Consider the following 20941-nt stretch of genomic DNA (forward strand, 5'->3'; position numbering starts at 1 on the left):
GAATGTCAGATTCCCTGCTTGATAAATAGATCCCTTAGTGTGCATTCATGAGAAAAAGTCAGTAAATGCTAGAACTAATTAGTGTTCATAAATTTTTCCTCAATTTGGTTTTAGAACCATTTGGCCATTGTGGTTCAAATACACCTAAATGGCACGGGAAGAGCACCACATGTTTGTGAAACATTGTGATAATTAAAAAGGGATGGGTGTATACAGTTGAAAAGGGACAGGGTAATTTAGGCAGCTGGAAAGATGCAAAATCTTAAATTTACAGCTATGTAGTGTCCCTTTTTTGCTACACTCCAGTGACAGCAGAAAGCACTTAATGATTTTAATAACTTCTATACAGCATACGTCTGTATACTAACACTATTGTCTCTGTCTGACAAGATCCTACAAGTGCCATAACAGTAAACTTCTGAGTCCCCAAAGCAATAGAAATCACCTTTCTTCCCCCCTAAAATGCTTATCCTTAACTGCTAACTATCCTAACAGCATGATTTTAGTTAAAACAAATAAAAATCAACATTATTGTATAACATTGTCTTTAAACAATGTAAAAGGCTTGTGGATGAATCAACTTACCAAACAACTTAAACTTGAAACGTCTGTGGGCTGACTCTTTTAAAGCAGAAGTTGCATTAAAAATTCTCTTACTGTTTCTTGTTGAAAGCCTTTATTCTGTATACTTACCACACCCAGCAAATACTGCACTGTCCTGGATTACATCTTTTTTTTTCCAGAGCTCCCTGTTTTATCTCATATTGCCATCTTCTTTCTTCAGTTTTCTTGATGACATCACCCAAACTCACCCTTGACTTGGGCACAATCAGGTCATGTGCCTTCCTCCAAATGTAAATAAATGGGTTCATCTTACTCTGCACAGCCTGCAGCCTCCTAGGATATGTGTCCAAAGTATCCCAGGTTTTCCTTTAGTCTTTACTGCTACGGTGGTAAAGACAGAAGAGGTGGGAAAAATCAAACAAAAAGTTAAAGTAATTAAATAAAAAATAAAAAAACTTTATTCACTGTGTAAAGTGACCCTTAAACATAATGTTGACATTGTGATGTTAGGTCCACTTAAAATGGAGACAAATAAATAATTGTCCATAGTACTAAAATATTAATTATGCACATATGGTAGATCATAAGAGAAAGTTTTAAAAAAAGAAAGTGCCTTTAAAGCATCCATAACTATGCTTCTGCTATATTTTTGGATTCTAATACTCAACAAATAATTTTGCCTGCCTCAGTTTAAATAGTGAATTAAACAGACGACTTGTTCCCCCCTGTGTACTGCTGAGCCATCAACCGCTAAAGAGGTCAATATTAAATATGCTGACCACTCGCCTCTTAGGGTCTACTTGAAGATAATGAAATGCAAACAAAGGTCCTCTCGGGATATGACTGTGAGTCCAGGTGTCACCTAATGAAAAGTAAAGCTGAAAATCTTCACGTGGTCACAGGCTAAAGTTACGTTACTGTATACATTATACAGCACTAAGCATTGCCTGTGGCAGGCAGCCAGGAGCAGACAGTGCTTATTCCGTATTGAATAATATTCAATAACCCCAGCCTCAGGCGGTCATAATGAAACCTTTGCTGCTTTCAAAATGTATTCACATTTAACCTAAAGATAAGGTTCTAAAAATGACTTTTGATAACTATTCTTCTCTTAGCCTCTGATTCCACATCATCAACTAAAGATGAACTCATACTACTATAAAAAACTGAAACATGAAGGTATATTAGGTTCTGTTGACTGTACATATAAATAAATATTGGTGGTCTCCAGGCGGTGGTTCAGCTTTTTGTTATGTGGCTCCAACCAGCCCCCCAATAGGCACTAAGTAATTAATACTAGTGTTGGTCAAACAGCTGAGTGTTCGATTCAGCAGCTTTTCTATCGAATAGCCTGATATTTTTCGGGTGATCGAACGCTGAATTTGAACACCATTAAAGTCTATAGGGAGGGGGGGGGATTCAGGTTTTTTTGGGGACTGTGTAGAACTGCAAGAGCAATCAGGGGAGCGGAGCTGACAGCCTTAGCATAACTGTAGTATGTGTTCTTGGATAGAGAATCTCTATCCTAGAACACATATGGAACAGCAATTCACCTGCAGTCACAGCTGATTGGAAACTCTTGCGTTCCTTCTTCAATCAGCTGCCACCGCAAAGTTCCCACGGTCACCGGGCTGATAAGTACAGCCCAGTGACCGTGGGAACTGAACTGCGAGGAACTTTCAATGGAGAAACTCCATTGAGAGTTCATCTGCAGTTCCACTGTGATCCTGGGCCACTAGAGGTTAATTAATCTCTAGTGCTCGGGGATGGCAAACAGGAGGATTCTAGGGGTGCAAGAATGATTGCTGCCCTGAGAATCCACTTCGATCACAGGGCACTAGAGGTTAATTAACTGAACTCGAACACCAACACTAATTATTACATTTAAAGGGTTTGTTTGTCTGGGGATGGATGAGTGTTTATAACCACTGGAGCACCTAGATTCTGTTACATTCCTGGGTGACTTGAGCAAAAATCTGGCCACAGAAAAATAACACACAAATTCAGCAAATAACAAACCAGCCATCTATTATTTGTAAGAAGCAGCAGCCAGGAAAAAAGTTACATGTACAGTATTACATAGACACCCTGTCACCTGACCCATTCGGGACAGGACCCACCACCATATGTACCTTTCCTTCTCCTGCCATTCTGATGCCATTGAGAGATGCCAAGAAAAAGAGAAAGGGAGACAATGGGCCTGATATAATAAAGCTGGCCTAGGTTGGAGAAAATACACTTTCATCAGTGAACCTGGGTGATCCAGCCAACCTAAAATGGATCTGTTGCAGGATTAGAAAGATTTGCAAACAATTAGCAAAGGACTTTTAGGAAATCCATTCCAGGTTTGTTGGATCACACAGGTTCACTGATGAAAGTGTATCCTTCTTCAGCCTTCGGAGAACTTTAATAAATCAGTCCCAATGAGTGACTATGTACATGAGAACAAGAGTAGGATGACACTCCCATCTCACCTCCCACAAAGAACTGTACATGGAGGTTCCGCCTTTCTACTCCTTATTACTCTGGTGGTGACATTGCAGGTCACATGATAAAGCTACAAGATGTTCATAAAGGCTGAAACGGGATAGTAGAAACTCCTCTGCACAGCCCAACATGTTGGGTGCCATATATATATATATATATATATATATATATTTATTTATCTATTTATTTTTTTGACTGGAATAGCTTTTTATTTATCATGTAACTCATGGCATTTTCTCTGACACTTTTCCATCCTTTCCCTGTACTAAAGATAAAGGCATTTTCACTGCTAATTCATTATCCCTCATGTTACGTGTGCGCAATTCAGATGAGTGTTCCTAATTATCGTCCTGTGGTAAAATAAATCATTTTCTGTGTCACAGATGCCTCAGGGAAGAGAATGTCCTATTGTGACATTTGCTTCATCAGGATTCCATCAATTTTTATCAAGTCACGCTGATTGCATATACATTCTGGAAAGCTTCAGGCCTGTGTGACCTTACCCTTTCTTTATGGATCTGATCTCAAGACTGAGATTATATGACCCTTTAGTTCAAGAGCCACTCCTGGAGCTGCTCTGGGGCTTAATTTCTGGCTGGGTTGTGGTTGATAATGTATAAAAATTTTAATAGAACAGCAGAGTTTACATACTGTTTTATTAAAGTAAAACTTAAACTTGGGCAAAGACTGAGCTTGTGATAAAAAGATACATAAGCAGAGGGAAAATTGCATGTCAAAATGATCATTAGCTCCAACTATATAGACCGGGGGTCCCCAACTGTCTGGCAGATGGGCAGCAGCTCTGGCCGGTGCACCCCCCAGCGTGGTCAGGAAAAGGACCCTACTTGGGGGGAAGCTCCGGCCAGAGCTTCGGATCATGTCACACCTGTGTGCATCGCAGGCTCAGGGCAGTGGGCTGGTTGGGTCTCTGGACTAAGACCTGCAATGGGAGAGTGTGCGGGTTCTGGCATCATGAAGCCACTAGGGGGAAGTTTCTTTCCCTTTGAGTGACACACAGCTCCCTGAGCATGCGCGGGCCGGAGTCTGTGAAATCAGCGGTCCGCAAGCTACAAAAGGTTGGGGTCCACTGATATAGACTGCAAAATTTATATGCAATTATTGGACTTTCCTTTTCAAGTCAGGTTTGACTCCTCCCCGTCACAAGTTTCATAGGTTGCTGAGGATGTCCACAAAACAAATAATATGGTAGTAGATAGTACAACACATGTATCGTAGCAAATTCATTACAAATTATTCTTTAAACGATTATATAAATGATGATACAACTATGTGTTTTTAAATATTAAAATGGCCTTACAAGTAAAGGAAAAAAAAATTGAGAGTCTGCATGGGTGTGCATGTTCAAGACTGTAGCAGTATATTTTTAAATGTTTCTTCAATATTTAGGGATAAAATGGTGTGGATTTTCAATCAAGGACACCTATATACTGTATTTATATAAATATATCTAAATATACACCCCGCCCCCTTTCTTAGGCCTTTGCCCATGAGGAGCTGCATAGCGGCCAATGCAAACTCTACAGATGGTCCAAAATCTACAGATGGGTAAAATCCCATTATTTGCTATGAAGTGATCATCAATTATGTTACTTAGTTATTAGGGGACAGTGGATTTTTTGGCAGAGGCTATTAAGCTTCCCATAGGCTGTCAGCCTAAATGTCATTGAGGTGTACACAGGCAAAATAAGGCTTTGGGGTAATAAGCTGTGTAGAGGAAGGAATAATTATACAAAAGTATGATTGTTGTTTCTGTCAAAAATAGCAGATATCCAGAATAAAGGATTTATACCATAAAGTCTTCATCACCTAGTTTACAGAAAAGCCACAGGTTTCCTTTTCTTTTGTCCTTAAGCACCAGCATAACAGGACTGGATCCCCTACCAGCCAAATGCAGCATTATCAGGTGGGGAGCTTTACACTCCCCATATATAAAAGTATTTCTCTGTGCTGCTAAAATAGTTTACAGCTATGGGATGAGGATCACTTTAACTTTTTTTCCTTGGCCACTAAAACTTTGTCCAGTCAAAGGGTGTTTTGTCTGTGTCAATAGATGCCATAGGATAGGATTCATATACTGTAAGATACAGTCACAGCTTGCTGGTACCACTGGTAAAATTAAGGCAACAATTTTTTTTGTTGGGCTAGATTATTGTATTTTAAGGACATAATTACACATAAGTTATCATGGGAAAATCTCAAAGTTAATAACTGTTTTAATTAGTTATAAAATTTCTGAAACAACTTCTAAAATGATATTTTTGGCAGATGTACAATACTGTGATAAAGTTGTAGACAGGTGTGAAAAAATGCTGTAACTAAGAATGATTTCCCAAATAGTGTTAACAGTTTATTTGTATCAATTAACAATGTAAATTGGATGAACACAAGAAAAATCTAAATCAAATCAATATTTGGTGTCACCACCATCAAAACAACATTAATTCTTCTAGGTACACTTGCACACAGTTTTTAACGGGACTTGGCTGGTAGGTTGTTTCAAACATTTTGGAGATCTAACCACAGATCTTCTGAGGAAATAGGCTGCCTGAAAACCTTATGTGACTTCACGTAATCCCAAACACACTCAATGATCATTTGAGATTAGGGCTTTGTGCACCAACATATTACGCATCGCTTTACAAAGTCCATAATAATATCACAATCTAATGCCCCCACTACAGTCATATGTCATTAACAAAGTCTAAGGTCAATTTGGGGGAGCTAATAAACCTAATTTCACTTTTTGTTTTTTTATGGAATGTGGAAGGAATCTTACACAAACAGCGGGAGAAAACTCCATGCAGATAGTGTTCGGGCCAAGATTTGAACTTGAGACCTAGCGCTGCAATGTCCAGATTGCTAACCTCTGAGCCACCATGCTGAGTCACCAGGACTCCTTGTTCTTCTTTACTTTGAAGATAGTTCTTAAAAACATTGGCTGTATGTTTGGAGTCGTCTGTAGTAGTCTGCTGTAGAATCAATTTGGAGCCAATCGGAACCTCCCTGATATTTTTTCATGATGCATATGTATCTGCTTGTATTTCTTAGCATTATGACACCAATAATCCTGACCAAATCTCCCACTTCATTTAAAGAAATGCAGTCTAAAACTGGCAAGAAACTGCCACCATGCTTCATTGTTGCCTACAGACACTCATTAATATATTGTTCTCCATCCCTTTGGTCAATAAACTACCTTCTGTCACAGCCATACGTTTAAAAATTGACTCATCAGTCCAGAGCACCTCCATTTTTCTGCACTCCAGTTCTAATGTTTTTGTGCATAGTTAAATTGTTTGGCCGTGTTTTTGTGTCAGAGTTATAGTTTATAGCCACAGTTCTTCCATAAGGACCTCCTCTGGCCTGACTTCTTTAGACAGTATATAAGTATACCTGTGTGCCACAGTTTTCTGCCAATTTTGAGCTAATGGCTCTGCTGGACTTCTTTCTTTTTTGAAGAGAAGTAAGCCTGATGTGTCTTTTACCTGCCACACTAAGTTTCCTTGGCCAACCGCTCCGTCTTTGGTCCTCAACTAGTTTCTTTGTGCTTCTTCAAAATAGGTTGAACAATATATCCTAAAACTTCAGTTTTGCTTTTGAAATCTTTGGATGGAAGAGGCCCAGCAGATGAAGAATAACTATGGTGTGTTCTGTTACTGTGGTCAGTCCTGCCATGGTGTATGACCTGTGACATGAAATGTCTTCTACAACCTCACCTTGGTAGCAGAGCTTTGCTGTTCCACAAACAATTTTAGACCCCCTACACATGTTTTTTTGGTTAATAACTGTGTTACAACCTACATATGGAAATAATGATGATCATTAGCACCAATTGTTTGGTAGAATTGGTTAATCATACACCAGACTAAAAACCATGACTTCCTGACAATATACCTAAAGGAGATGATGACAGTTTGTGAGTAAAGAGTAGTCACATCAAATATTAATATGATTTAGATTGTTCTTCTGTGCTCACTTTGCATTTTGTAAATTGATAAGAATACACAATATAAATTTATATTTCTGAACATATTCTTACTTTTCATCATTTTTTCACACCTGCCTAAAAGTGTTGGACTGTATATCAGTTTTATAAACTTTACCTTTATGAACTTTATGTAATCTAATTCCTTTTGAATAATGGGGTGCTAGAAGAATCATGCTTTTCTAACTTTTTTATCTTTTTTAGCATGTTTTTTATCTGTACAAATCGCACTTGTGTAGACAATAATATGCACTAAAACTTCTGCTCAGTGCTACCATTTTGGATGCAATGTCTGGAGGCCCCGATTGACTCTTGTCTAAGAGGAGCTAAGAGAAGCTCATGATCTAATGTCCCTGTCATAGTTGTATGTTATTAACTAAGGCTAATTAGGGAAAACCAGTTCACCAGAGTTGCCAGAGGTAATCACACAGAGAGGGAAAAAAAAGGTAATTTAATCAAAAAATGAGAAATGATGAATATGTAAATACAGGTGTTTTTGTGTGATTTGCATGGTCTTTGCATTACGTTGACTAGTCACTGCCTGTCAGCAGTCTGGTGACTGGGGAGAAATTCCAATTTTAAAATTCAAAAACAAGCGCAGGGTAATTACAGCAATTATAACACTATCATAATGCACAGACAAAAAGGAACCCTGCTTGTGAGACCTGCCAGCTTTTACTGACAGGCAGAGCGCACCGACTGGCAGCGCCAACTGACTCAGTGCAGAGCCATAGAGTGCGGCCCAGCACGTACATAAGAGTGGCCAGCCTTTTATGGCAATAAAGTAATACAATACACTTAGGAATGCGTCACAACTAATTAAATGTTATTAAATATTTTTTTCCTTGATATAGTTTAGTGATGCATGTCAGTGGGAAACAAAATGAGGCAGAGAGAGCTTATTAAATATGCAAATCTCTGTGAACTCTAATTTGCGTAGAATGAAAAAAGAAAACAAGGTGCTGCAGGCAGTCAAACTTTAATTTTCAGAAAGGTGTTATCAGTAAAATATGAATTGTTTGAATAGGAAACAAGAATTTCTGTAAAATACGGCAAAATACAACTTTTTTGTTGAGCAGTTATAATAGCCACTTCTTCATCTTCTATGTATTTGCATACCCATGCTATGGTTCCATCAGATATGGAGCGGATTAAAGTTTTTGTATACAGGTAGTCCCCGGGTTATAGACATCTGACATATGGACGACTCCTAGATATGAGCATGGCTTCCCTGCTTGCTGTGTGCAGAACGGAGGCTTTGGGGGGTGGGAGGCAGTTTGCAGAAGAAATTTTTTGCTAAACACAGCTGAGGTTGTGGGTTATCTAAGGGGGGTGAGCTCTTTCTGCAGCATCTTGTAACTCCTTAATGACCAAGAAAAATTCTGCAGTTGTTTCTTTTTGCATATCAAAGCACAGCTTGCCCCAGAATGTCTAGGCTTCATAAAGATTTTTTGTTTTGTTTGTGATTAACTCACAGTGAGGATTTTTTACAATAACTGACACCACGCTGCCTAATAATATGTTCAGACAAACATCTGTCCTAATTGCATTTATAAAACAATGTACATGTTCCGACTTACATACAAATTCAACTTAAGAACAAACCTACAGTCCCTATCTCGTATGTAACCCAGGGACTACCTGTAGTCAAAACACCTTTATTTAGTAATAGTCAGGTGTTAAAACTGGGGAGAGTTTTCTCAACTTACTGTTCCAGAGGTGCAACAGGAACAGAGAGGAAATGTCAACAGAAAATTGGAAGAATTATGGTCAGGTGGCACAGAGGCTAAGTACTTGATGTCTTGCATCACCTGATTTGTTTCTTGGCCAGGATATAATCTGCATAGAGATGATTTGTTCTCCCTATACTTTTACCTGAAACTTGAGTTTCCACTCCCTTCCATAAAAATATACATTAGGTTAATTCGTTTAGACCATGGTATTGACATGTGATTATAGTAGGGATGTTAGATTGTGAGCTCCTTTGACTCAATGTTGTCATTAGAGCAATAGGTGAGGGAAATTCATGCAGTTGGGGATACCTGATCTCGGTACAACTTTCTGGGATGAAAATATTATTCACTTTGTAGAGATTTCCTTTCATTTTCCATTGGTCTTTAGAAAAAGAGGTGAAGAGAAATCACCCTAACTGGGTGCAGACAGCAATAAATAAAACTGATAATCATAATAATCCCTGATAGAGATTTGAACTCTTCCTTGTTCTATACATTTTATTTTGGCTGGACGTACACTTTACCAGTCATCTCCAACTTAATTTACAGAAATGAAGTCCAAAACTAGCAAGAAACTGCCACCATGCTTCATTTTTGTTTGCAGACACTCATTATTATATTATTATATTGTTCTCCAGCCTTTTTTGGCCAACAAACTGCCTTCTGGTACAGCCATATATTTCAAAATTCGACTCAGTCCCAAGCACCTCCATTTTTCTGCACTCCAGTTCTTATGTTTTTGTGCATAGTTGAGTCGCTTGGCCTTATTTTTCAAAATGGATTCAGTTATTTAGCTATCCAAAATGAAAAAAAAACTTTATTGCTTGTTGGGAGAGAACCCAAGGCTGCTACTTATGAAAATGCTAGTTGTCCATGCATGCATCCACTGGTTTAAACACTTTTTGGAGCCCTGACAAATTACATTAGATGTTTTAGCTTTGTAATTTGCATTCTTGTTCTGGGTAAATGATTTAGAAAGTTTTAAAGGGGCGACCAAGATTCATAGAAAAAAGGTCAACAATGGCAGCCCTATATTTCCCTCTGAACAAGCCTTGCCGACAAGGGCATTCTGTGCTGATTTGCTTATCTCTGTATACATTTAAAAGAGACACGATAAAAGAGACTTTTGAGATACTCCACGAAACAATACATTAAATAGATGATTAAAACCATATTGTTTTATTATATTGTTTTAAAACAAACACAAATACCATAGGTACCTAACTAATTAGCCAACCTGAACTAAAGTCCTTCAAGTAACCAATATCCACCAAAGCACTTACAACACTCTGAACAGAGGTGGTATTAAGTTACATGATTGGTTATATATATAACCTTGCTCACACTGACTAGACTTGCATTGGCTGCTATGGGTTTATGTTGTTTTTTGACACTATAAAGCCAGGTTTCTCTTAAAAAAATTTTTTAAAACCAAGTACTTAAAGCAGAACTTAACCCATAATAATAATCACATTTCCCTGTTTACTTGCAGAGTGCAGCCATCTTATTCATTCTTCTCTTCCTGTACACGATCTTCGGCCATCTTGGCCCGGCAGGGATGATGAAACAGCAATTTTTCTATAATTTCTCAGCAAGTGCAGTGGAAGCCAGGATTTCTGGATATCCTGGCAATCACAGCTGACACTGCCCACGCACAGCTCAGCTTTTTTGACAACTTCACAGAGCGATCAGGCAGGTAGGAGGGATTATTGCAAAAGAGACATCACCTCCCCCTATCTGCAATATTGACCTGCCTGGTCGTGGATTCTCAAAAATAGAACTTTAGTTCTGCTTTAAACCAAATATTTTATATTTTCATGTAATATTAAAAAATCGACTCCTTTTTAATTCTTTCTAGTCTATCTATTACTCTTCTATTTTTGTGGTTTTACCAATGAATTGTCTCCAGTGATTCTTCCTTTTCTATGGTATGGACAGTTATTACAATAAAGAGATTTTGTTAACACAGGGCACCTAAATCAAAGCTATTACTTGTAAATTTTTATGGAAATCGCCTTTCGGTGGCTTGTGGACTGTGCTGCTTTCCATGGCCACTAAAAGTGTCCTACACTCCTGTGTATGTGGAATACCTGTTTTCCCCCTTGCATACAGTGGTTTATCCAACCAGCATATACATCACTACAGGATGTACGAGCCAGCAGGATGAATCATATAATGTAGCAGGGAAACAGGTATTTGATCTACTCAACATTTACCAAAATGCATGCATTGGCCCTTGATACTGAAGTCAAGGTGCCACTCCAGTAAAGTTGTGTGCTATTAATGCTAAAGATAGTAGTAGGATAGTGGAAAGTAAAATTTAAAGACAGTTTCCTGCTTTAGACTTGGTTTGTTATAAAAATCATGCCTGAAGAATGGATTCAAGCTTTGAAAAGTTTGGCATCATCAAATATATTCAGGTACGGGATGGCACATTTGGCTTCGTGGTCACCTTTGGAACACCGGTCATCAGCCAGCCAGGACACTGTCTGCAAGGGTTTCACATGTATTCAAAGTATTCCTTTATATTAGTTTAGTTCTGTTTTAACACTGCCACTAAACATTCACCTATTTGCTCTAGGGTTCTTACAAGGTCAGCTTTAGGGTAACTAAACCTGAGGAAAAAGATATTTTTGAAGCTGGTCCTTCCAGTGCTGGGACTCATTTACCTCAATAAATGTGTACCCCCCTAGGGCAGCTTTGAGTATTTCACAAGCAGTGCGTGAGACAGAAACCCACCGTGTTTAGAAATATTATGCTTCCTCCTCTTCTAAAGCATAATTAAAAAACAAGAACCACCATTATAAACTGTTAATTACCATTTACTGCAGCAGTAATCCCCTCAAATCAGTCATTAGCAGCAATTTTGTGCATCAAATAGTTTAATGAGTCGGCATGCTTAACGATTGTTTCACCGAAAAGCTAATCCTCTCAATATCACCTTGCAGCCGCTAACTAGCCATTGGCACGTATAATTATCCAGTGATAAGCATGGACGTTTTTATGGCAACTGAAATGCGTTCAGCAAGAAAACACCATGGGCCTTGCATTCAAGTGTAAAGCGCAGAAGGCGGCAGTTTGTCAGCATTAGCGAGGACACAGACAAGCTTATGTTTATCAGCATCAAGTTAAAATACTTCTGACATTTAAATCGAGTCATTGTTATCCAAACGAGTTCCCTCACCCCCGTCTTATCGCCCCATCTCTCTTCTCAGGCTTTCCTTCAATTGTTTTATTTCTATTCACTCTGGCAGCACGAAACGGAGGGGATTTGACAAAGCAGAACTGCAGGTTTATTAAATCAACCCAAAAGAGAGATGTTATCTGGGGAACTTTTATCAGCAGTTCCAGCTACAACACTTCCGTCATGTTTTTTTTTTCTCCATCCTCTTAAAAAAAGAAAGAAAAGAAATTGGAAGATTAACAGCGTTTGGGAAGCTGATGCGCTTTAGGAGCTGCCAGTCAAAGTCATCTGTGTCCTGTGCAAGATCAGAGAGATTCATGAAGATGGATGAAGTGGATGGAAGAAAATGGGCAGGACAAATAGAAGAAGACAAGTTCTAGAACGAGAGACACAGGGGACATTCAAAAAGGCATACTGGTAAGCAAGGTTTTATTTGATCAGGATATGTCTTGTCTTAACGCTAGTAAACCTTTGATACCATTTGATTTTCTAAATGTGTAACCTTTCTGTCTGATATAGTGTCAACGTTGTGTTTGCACAGGTATGGAAAGTAATGTTCAATGCATGCCCCAAGGCTCCTTGTCCTAAATAGTGGCCCCAGTGGTTGGTTGCACAAGTGAGATGCTTGTTAACACTCTGGGCCTGATTTATTAAAGCTTTCCAAGGCTGGAGAAGAAACACGTTCATCAGTGAAGCTGGGTGACACAGCAAAGCTGGAATGGATCTGGCCCAGAACTGAAAACATTTGCTAACAAATGACTTTTGAGAAATCCATTCCAGGTTTTCTGGATCACCCAGCTTCACTGATGAAAGTGTATCCTATCCAGCCCTAGAGAGCTTTAATAAATCAGGCCTTATATGTGTGAAGACTCCACGTGTTCATGTGCAGGTGTTTCCAGTAAAGGTAATAATAATGGCACAGCATACAAGGGCATTTTAGGCAGTTGTGTATGTGTGACAATTGTGTACACACCCTTGTGACAACAGTTTGTTAAAGGCCCCTCTCTGTTCTAGCATGAAAATGCCCCTGTGTACAAAGTCAGGTTCATAAAGACATGGCTGGATGAGTTGAAGAGGAACTATACTCAAAACTCAAAAAAAAAACTACACTTACCTTTAATCCCGCAGGGCATTCCGATCACTCCGGGGGTTCCCGACATCCGTCCCGGAGCCTGCGCTCCAGGCACCGCCATCTTCGTCTTCTCTTCCGGGTCCTTCATCCTACGTCACCCGACCCAGGCGTGATTTTGGTTGATGTAGGATGAAAAAAAAGCTTTGACAATCTCACTGCGTATGTGTGAGATCGGCAAATTTTTTTCTTTGAGCGCCCCAGAGCCTCCTGGGATGCCTGACGTACATATCCCAGGAGGCTTTGCACTCCCATTAATTCTAGGCTGCCGATAATTAGAAGGCGGCGCTGCACCTTTTTTTTAAATATCTGGAAATGGATGGAGCCCACTCCAAATTCATACCGATGGCATTGTAACAGAATGTTTTTAACAAGCTCCGAAAGGTGTAACAACAACGACCACACTTTCTGTGTCTGTCTGTCCCACCCAACCTTATGCACAAAAACACTGCACACACTTCAAACTGTTGTGCTAAGCCTTCCACGAAGAATGAAGGCTATTGGATATATGTATAGGGGATTGCCATATTATTGCCTATGATATTTGGAATAGGTGATGGTCAGGTCTTTACAGACTTTTTGCAGTTTATTTTATTAAAAAATGTAATTGGACTTTTGAATTTGATATGGTACCCTTTTTCTTGTTAACTAAGGCTTTAATACTGTGGAAATTATTCCCCTTATTGGAACTTGCTGAGGTATTGAACTATGTGGGAGATTTGAACCTTTGTCTTGAAATGTCTACAAACCAACAAGAGGAACCACAGTATGTGGTGGGGGAGCGGGTACACCCAGACATTCTGTATACCTGTAGTGGCTGAGGACTAGCTAAAAGATGAAGTTTGAAAATAAATAAGTATACATGAACTTTTACAACAAAAGCTTTACTTACTTTGGACCCTAAGGCAACAGAGCCACCTTGACTAGATTGATGGTTGCCATTATGTTTTCCTCTACTACGATCAAAAGTGTTAACAATTTGATTTTATTCTCTTTGTGGTCAAGAAAACAACTGGCATTGGCTTGATTATTGATTTTCCAGCAATGGGAAAACTCTGTATGATAATATTCTGATTGTTGTAAGAACTCGTTATTGGCCTCCAGAAACATCCTGGCACAATAGTGTCACATTTACCTAATGGAATACACTCAGCAGTGCCTGTATGAAATATTTACATTTTATTTTTGTTTATAGATCATACTTTATGTTTATTTATTCATTTACTGCCACTGGCCATTTGTTGCTATATACAGCTAAAAATGTGTTACTGACGTCCTTTATTTGCCGTACCACAGAATTTGATGGAATTAGCTGGTATTTATAACACCGAATTCAGACTGCCCAGAGGCACAGACAAAGTCCTGCTGAGTACTGTCACAATATTTGGCTACGATTGCTGGCCCCATACTTAAAATGCTAGCACCCTGGCTGTGTCTGTTTTATGTAGTTAATAGTCAAAGAGGTAAAAAAAAAAAAGAATGCCGTAAAAGAAAATCGGAGAGAAATCAGGATTCTTAAGTGGGGTAGAGAGGGGGTAAGCAGGTTGTTACTTTGTTCCCCATTTTGCAGCCCCACATTTGTTCTAACGTATCATGATGTCTAGGGACAAGGGATGGTATTAGACAAAATGGTGCTCTGTGCAAATATGAAGTAGGACCTTCTTGATATTCCCTCAATCACAATCTCTCACACTTACAGATGTTTGGTAAATAAAATTTTATCCAGGGTCAGTCAATGGAACTAACACTGTACAGACAGCACTGTTCTGGGGACAGGGGAGGGAAAACAACGAATTGGAGACATCTCTCTGCTTATCTACCAATAAACCATTATTTAACATTCATTACTTAATACTGCAAATTACTAAACAATGCCATGGGACAACTAATGGAAGCACCTTTTTTTTTGGCCAAAATATTAACTTACTTTTTTTTTGATCAAAGAAAAACTAACATTAGTCTAAGCCGTCAGATTGGATTGGTCAGATTGGACCCAGCTGAACTCTATACTGGTGGATTGTACAGACCTGTTACTCTAACAGCATTGGTTGGGTTAATGGTCAGCAGTCTTGCCATTGAAGGACTAGGTCACAGGTTCGAATTTTGGTCAGGATTATCTGCAAGGAGTTTGTTTTCTGTGGCTGGGTACTTCAGTTTCCTTCTACATACCAAAAATTATCAAGTTAGCTTTATCACCTTTCCCTCAAAAATTGTCCTTGTGTTATTAACTATCACAGGGACATTAGATTGTGAGCCCCTGTGAGGCACAACTAGTGATATGACAATGGACTTTGTAAAGCGCTGTGTATAATATTGGGCACTATATAAATACAAGTAATAATAATAACACTAGGAGGAGAAGACTGCAGAGTGATGACCGAAGCAGATAAGTTTTTTCATTGTCCAAATCAGAAAACGGGACAGAACTTCAACTTGTCTGTATTGTTAGTAAAGCAATGTACACAGATTTATATTGCAGGAAACAATCTTTTGTTATCGTTTCCAATGCCGCTGGTATGAATGAGCGTTGGACACAGAGAACTGTTCAGTTTTAGGGTGATCGAGGTAAGGAAGACAAGTGGGAGGCACTGTGCTGCTTCCCCCTCACAGGAAATGACAGTTGTCATCTGCGGTTAGTCCTTTAGTGATCCGCCATGCCCATACAACAAATTGTTGATCACACTGTTTCGAGTGGCAATGATCTATCCTGTACATAAACTTAAGAGGTTGCAGGATAAAAGGCTAAAGAGGATTGGATAGGAATAGGTTGCATGTTGCGTAGTAGGTAGGCATTTGTTTTGCATATTAGTCTTAGGGGTTGACTTTTTGGACTAAAGCACACACAATGCTGTGCATTGCAGAAATGAGCATGTAATTTCTGTATTTGTAAATGATGTATTTCTTCCATAAGTTGTCTTGCAGCACATCTGATTTCAAATATCAGCTTGGTTGCAGTGGAAAGTGGAAATATAAAAAAAGAGTACAACTACAGTTTGCTTTTGCAAATGTTTAATAAAATCATATTGGTGCAAATTCTTACAATTATTTCAGTCATTTATTATTTACACATTACAAACAGGAAACGTATACCGAGCACTTATAATCCAATACTTTCACTAAGTAACAGAGAACCGGCATCTTTGTCGCCAATAGCAATTTAATTCCACACTGTGATCCTGGAAAGCGTAGGGAATGACCTTTCTAAACCTTACCCAATGTCCTCTCTGCAGCACTGAGCTGCATAACAATCTGCAGAAGCCTAACAATTTAGGATTTCAATTCCCGTGGCTCAATGAAGCCATGTCCTCATTTTCCACCATGTTGATAATGTCTTGTGTGCCGAGCATGCTGATACTTTCTCTTTACTGTCCTTCTAAGTCATGGGTCTGGAAAAAGTTCAAAGTTACCTTGAAGGGGGCAGGAAAGAAACCCAAAGGGAAGCTCTGAAAGCAAATCTTTTACACATAAAAATATGTCAGCATAAGGCAACTTTTACCAAGGTCAAGCTGCTGAGACACTACAAGTCCCAGCATCATTTACTACCTGACAGAAGCCAAGGAGATTTAAAATGTATATAAATCCTGACAATGAACTTCACTTATGTGGTCCTTTTGGTCTGGTAAATATCTAAATGCAAGTATTTTTGTACTGATTAAAACTGTTTAATAACGACGACACAATCCCAGCCAGAATTCCAGAGACTGTATAATTTCCCCTGCTGCATTGAAATATTGGAAATACAAGATGAATATGATGAAAGTGGGGTATTTCAAAACCTCAACTTTTCCAGTTGGCCCACGCATACCTATGGACCTGCTAGTATTACAGGTGTTAGGGACTGCTTAGGCAGGTAGCACATGATCCCCTGAGGCATGGAGACTTTGTGACACCAGGTCCTCACCAGGGCACCCCCACAAGGGGTGATGGGTCAGTAGCCTAGAGGCCACCGGGCTCTTTGCTGCTGGGTGTCACCAGTTCACGGCCCTCAGTTCCACTCTACCTGGGGAGGAATAACAAAACAGCCTCAGTGTGGAGACAGGTGGCAGCTGAACGTAGCCCAGGTCCAAGCAAAGGGTCAGGGTAGGCAAACATAGTAGGGGTCCAAGCACAGGCCACAGCAGGCAAACGTATTTCGTGTCCAGGCACGGGTCAAGGCAGGCAAAGTTCCACTTTAAGATTTTGGGATTAGGCAGGGCAGGACATAGGTTGCCAGGATACCTGGGCACATTCTATCCTTTCCTGGTGCTTCAAATAAATTCACCCCTACCAGAATAGAATGGTATTTATTCTCCATTCTTTGCAGTAAAAAGAAAAACCTTTCCAAACTGGCTACCTTAAATGAAAGAGAATTGATCCACTCCTGAAGTGGGTCTCCCATAATTTAATAATCCTTTTTATAAAATGCACAGGGATCTCAGATCATTGCTGTTTGTGATTAGTTGCTGCCTGCAGTGAAGTTTTTACAGATAGCAGAAAAACAATTTCACACTGCAATGGGATTAGTGAATTTTAGCTAAATCCATCAGAGGCAGGATGAGGGAAATAGGCACCTTGTACAAGTAAGAAATGCTGCATCTGTACTCCGCTTCTCTATAGCAGCTTCCTGAATTATCTTCTAAGACTTGGTTATGGTTGCAGTTGAGTAATGACATATTTATTCTGAATTGGCTATGCTTTTTTTCGAGTACAAGAAAACCTTTTTACTTAAGAATCACAGAGGCAAAACAGCCAAAGCTTTTTAAATTCTCCTAAAACCTACAGGACACACTAAGCAAGGCACTCCAGGGCAAATTTTCTGCTAGAATAAGGAAAATATAATTATCGGGCTTGACTTTCCATATATCAGCTTACTAAATCATACATAGGCAGATCATGCAACCTTCTGCATAGTGGTGGTCAGAAAGTTTTGATCGGAGCAATTTCTGATTGAAGAAACAGTTGTGTTCAGAATAATAGCAATGTGTTTAAAAAGGTGAACAAAGCTCAAAATCTTTATAATTACTTTTATTTCCATACACACAAATGATTTGGGAACTCTGCATATTCTATACTAAATCAAAACAATGAAAAAAAAGATCAAATTTGTGTCATTCCTTTGCAACAAATGAAGAAATACGAACATTAGGCTGCTCAAAATAATAGCAGTGTGGAGTTCAATTAGTAAGGTCATTATTAATTCTGTAAAAAAAACAAAGATCAATCATGGCCCTCATTTAATGATGGAATGCAGCAAATGTTGTACATGCTGATTATAGTTCATTTCTCTCTGAAAATGGCTAGTTCCAGACATTGTTCAGAAGAACAGCGTACTTTGATTAAAAAAAAAGTTGACTGGAGAGGGAAAAACATATAAATAGGCTGCCCAGCTAAAATGATCTCAAATCCTTTAAAACTGCAACCAAAACCTGAAATATGTGAAAGAAAACCGAAAACTACCATTCAAATGGATATAAGAATAGAAAAATGGCAAAACCAATGGTCAGCTCCAGAACGATCAAAGAAGGTGTAAAGTTATCTGTGGATACAATTAGAAAATGCTTATGTAAAACCAAGCAATTGGCAAGAAGCCCCCGCAATGTCCCAGTGTTAAAAAAAAAAAAAAAAAAAGACGTGATGAAGGGCTTACAGCTTACAGTTTGCCAGAAGAAAACATTGACTGCCTAAAGAGAAGTTATACAACATTTTGGGACCGACGAAAGCAAGATTGTTCTTTTTGGGTCTAGGGGCTGCAAACAGTTTGTCAGACGACCCCTAAACACTGAATTCAAGCTTCAGTACACTGCAAGGACAGTGAAGCATGGTGGTGCAAGCATCATGATATGGGATGTTTCTCATACTGTGGTATTGCGCCTATTTATCGTATACCAGAGATTATGGATCAGTTTGAATACATCAAAATACGTAAGGAGGTCATGTTGTCCTATGCCGAAGAGGAAGTGCCCTTGAAATGGGTGTTTAAACAAGACATCGACCTAAAACAGACCTTTAAACAAGCAACGGCTTGGGTTTTCACATTCACATTTTTAAAAACACTGCTATTATTCTGAACACAACTGTATATTAGGCTGCTGGACAATGATAGCTGTCATTATCTGGTGGCTAGATTGGCTAAGCCATACAATATCTACCGTTGCATAACAAGGCTTTTTAAAAAATAGCAATTCTGAACTTGGAATTTCTGAGTCCTGTTGTATTTCCCAACTATTCTGAACAGGTTTGATTCAAATTGGAATTTTACAGTTCCAAGCACCTCTGCTTCTGTGCATTTAAATGTTGCTTGATCAATATTTAGTGTAGGGTTCACCCTTTAGGCTTTCACCTTCTTCTGTTCGTTACTCAACACTGTCTCAGGCTTGTACAGTGCACACCTGGACTACCTAGGATTGCTTAAAGCAGAACTAAAGTGCCACTTGATTTGCAATAAAGCAGGTCATTACTGCTGAAAGTGACAGGCGATGTGAAGCTTTGGTTGTCAGGATACTCGGCAATCCCGGCTTCTCTATGTGTGTCAGGAATGAACTTGTGTGCCTGTGCAGCAGTTATGTCACTCGGGCTCTGTCAATCAAGATGGCTGATGATAGGCTACATGAAGAGAAGATAGCAGCACCCTGCAATAGAACAAACAGGTGAGCTTAGTGGGTTTAGTTCCACTTTAATTCAGACCTTTTACTGAATACCGTAATTATGTAAGTTACCATTTCTGACCCAGATCGAAAATAATACAGCTTGCCTGGTTGATTTTCTGAACTTTTACTTCTGAATCTTTGACTTGGAAGAAGTATACCGCTCAGGTGTTCAGCTAATTGACAGTTGTCTGCATGCTTGTTCCATGTGAGTCACTAAAACCTGCTCAAATCATGCTCTCCTAGAACATGTCACAATAAGTTTATCTTTTCTTGTTTCTGTAAGGATTAGCAGCTTTTTTTTACTCTTTGTGACTTCACTTAATAGTAAGAGCTAATGACACAGACATGCCCCTGGAACTACATCTCTCTAGAACCTCTTTTCCTATATGCAGTGTATGGGCAAGCTCTTGGGTGTCAAGGCAGCAGGTTTTTTTGTGCTAGGAAAGAAGTCTGGATTACTTGCAGAGATCATCATGTATTCTTCTTCACTGTTTTTTGGGATAATATGTAGGAAAACATGTTGATGATATCCTGAATATACATTTTGTTATTTTGCCCAAATACTGTGTATAGTTATACAGCCTACTGGACATTCAGATTTATCCAATCAAAATGTTAAATGTGACTTTGTATACCCTCGATTCAGGCCTGCTGTACTTCTGCCAGTCCATATCCTGGATTAATCCAATGAATGGTTTGGATGGTATTTGCAATCATCATTGGCCTGTTATCTCTGCTCCTAGCCCGTGTTCTGTCCTACTGGAACCTGGATGTCATCAAACTCACATTTCTGATGGCCCAGTGGGTCTGTGTGACATTTAGGCCTCTGTTTCTCTGTATGCAGTCAGTAGGTATGCGCAGCACTTGTATGTATCTGTTAGGTACATGTGCCAGGACAATACATACATCAATTGGGTAGTGCACACCTGGATTCCAAAGAGGTTCTTTTTGATATTTATAGTTTACTGAATTACCTTTAGGTTGGAGGTCAGCAGGTTGATAATACAGGATGCAGCCTATTACAACTCAAAGCTGATTCACATTGTTGTGATCTTGTAATGTATGCATTATTCATTCCATTCCGAGTGGCTCACCAGTGCACCTTGCCAATGATAGTTCTTTAAAGAGACGCAGTGTACTACCAAAAACACGTCATGCACCCTTCTTGGTGCAATTTGGAGGTGTTAAGAGGCCCCAATGGTACATATTTCA

The sequence above is a fragment of the Pyxicephalus adspersus genome, chromosome 7, assembly GCF_032062135.1.
Source record: "Pyxicephalus adspersus chromosome 7, UCB_Pads_2.0, whole genome shotgun sequence".
Lineage (NCBI taxonomy): Eukaryota > Metazoa > Chordata > Amphibia > Anura > Pyxicephalidae > Pyxicephalus > Pyxicephalus adspersus.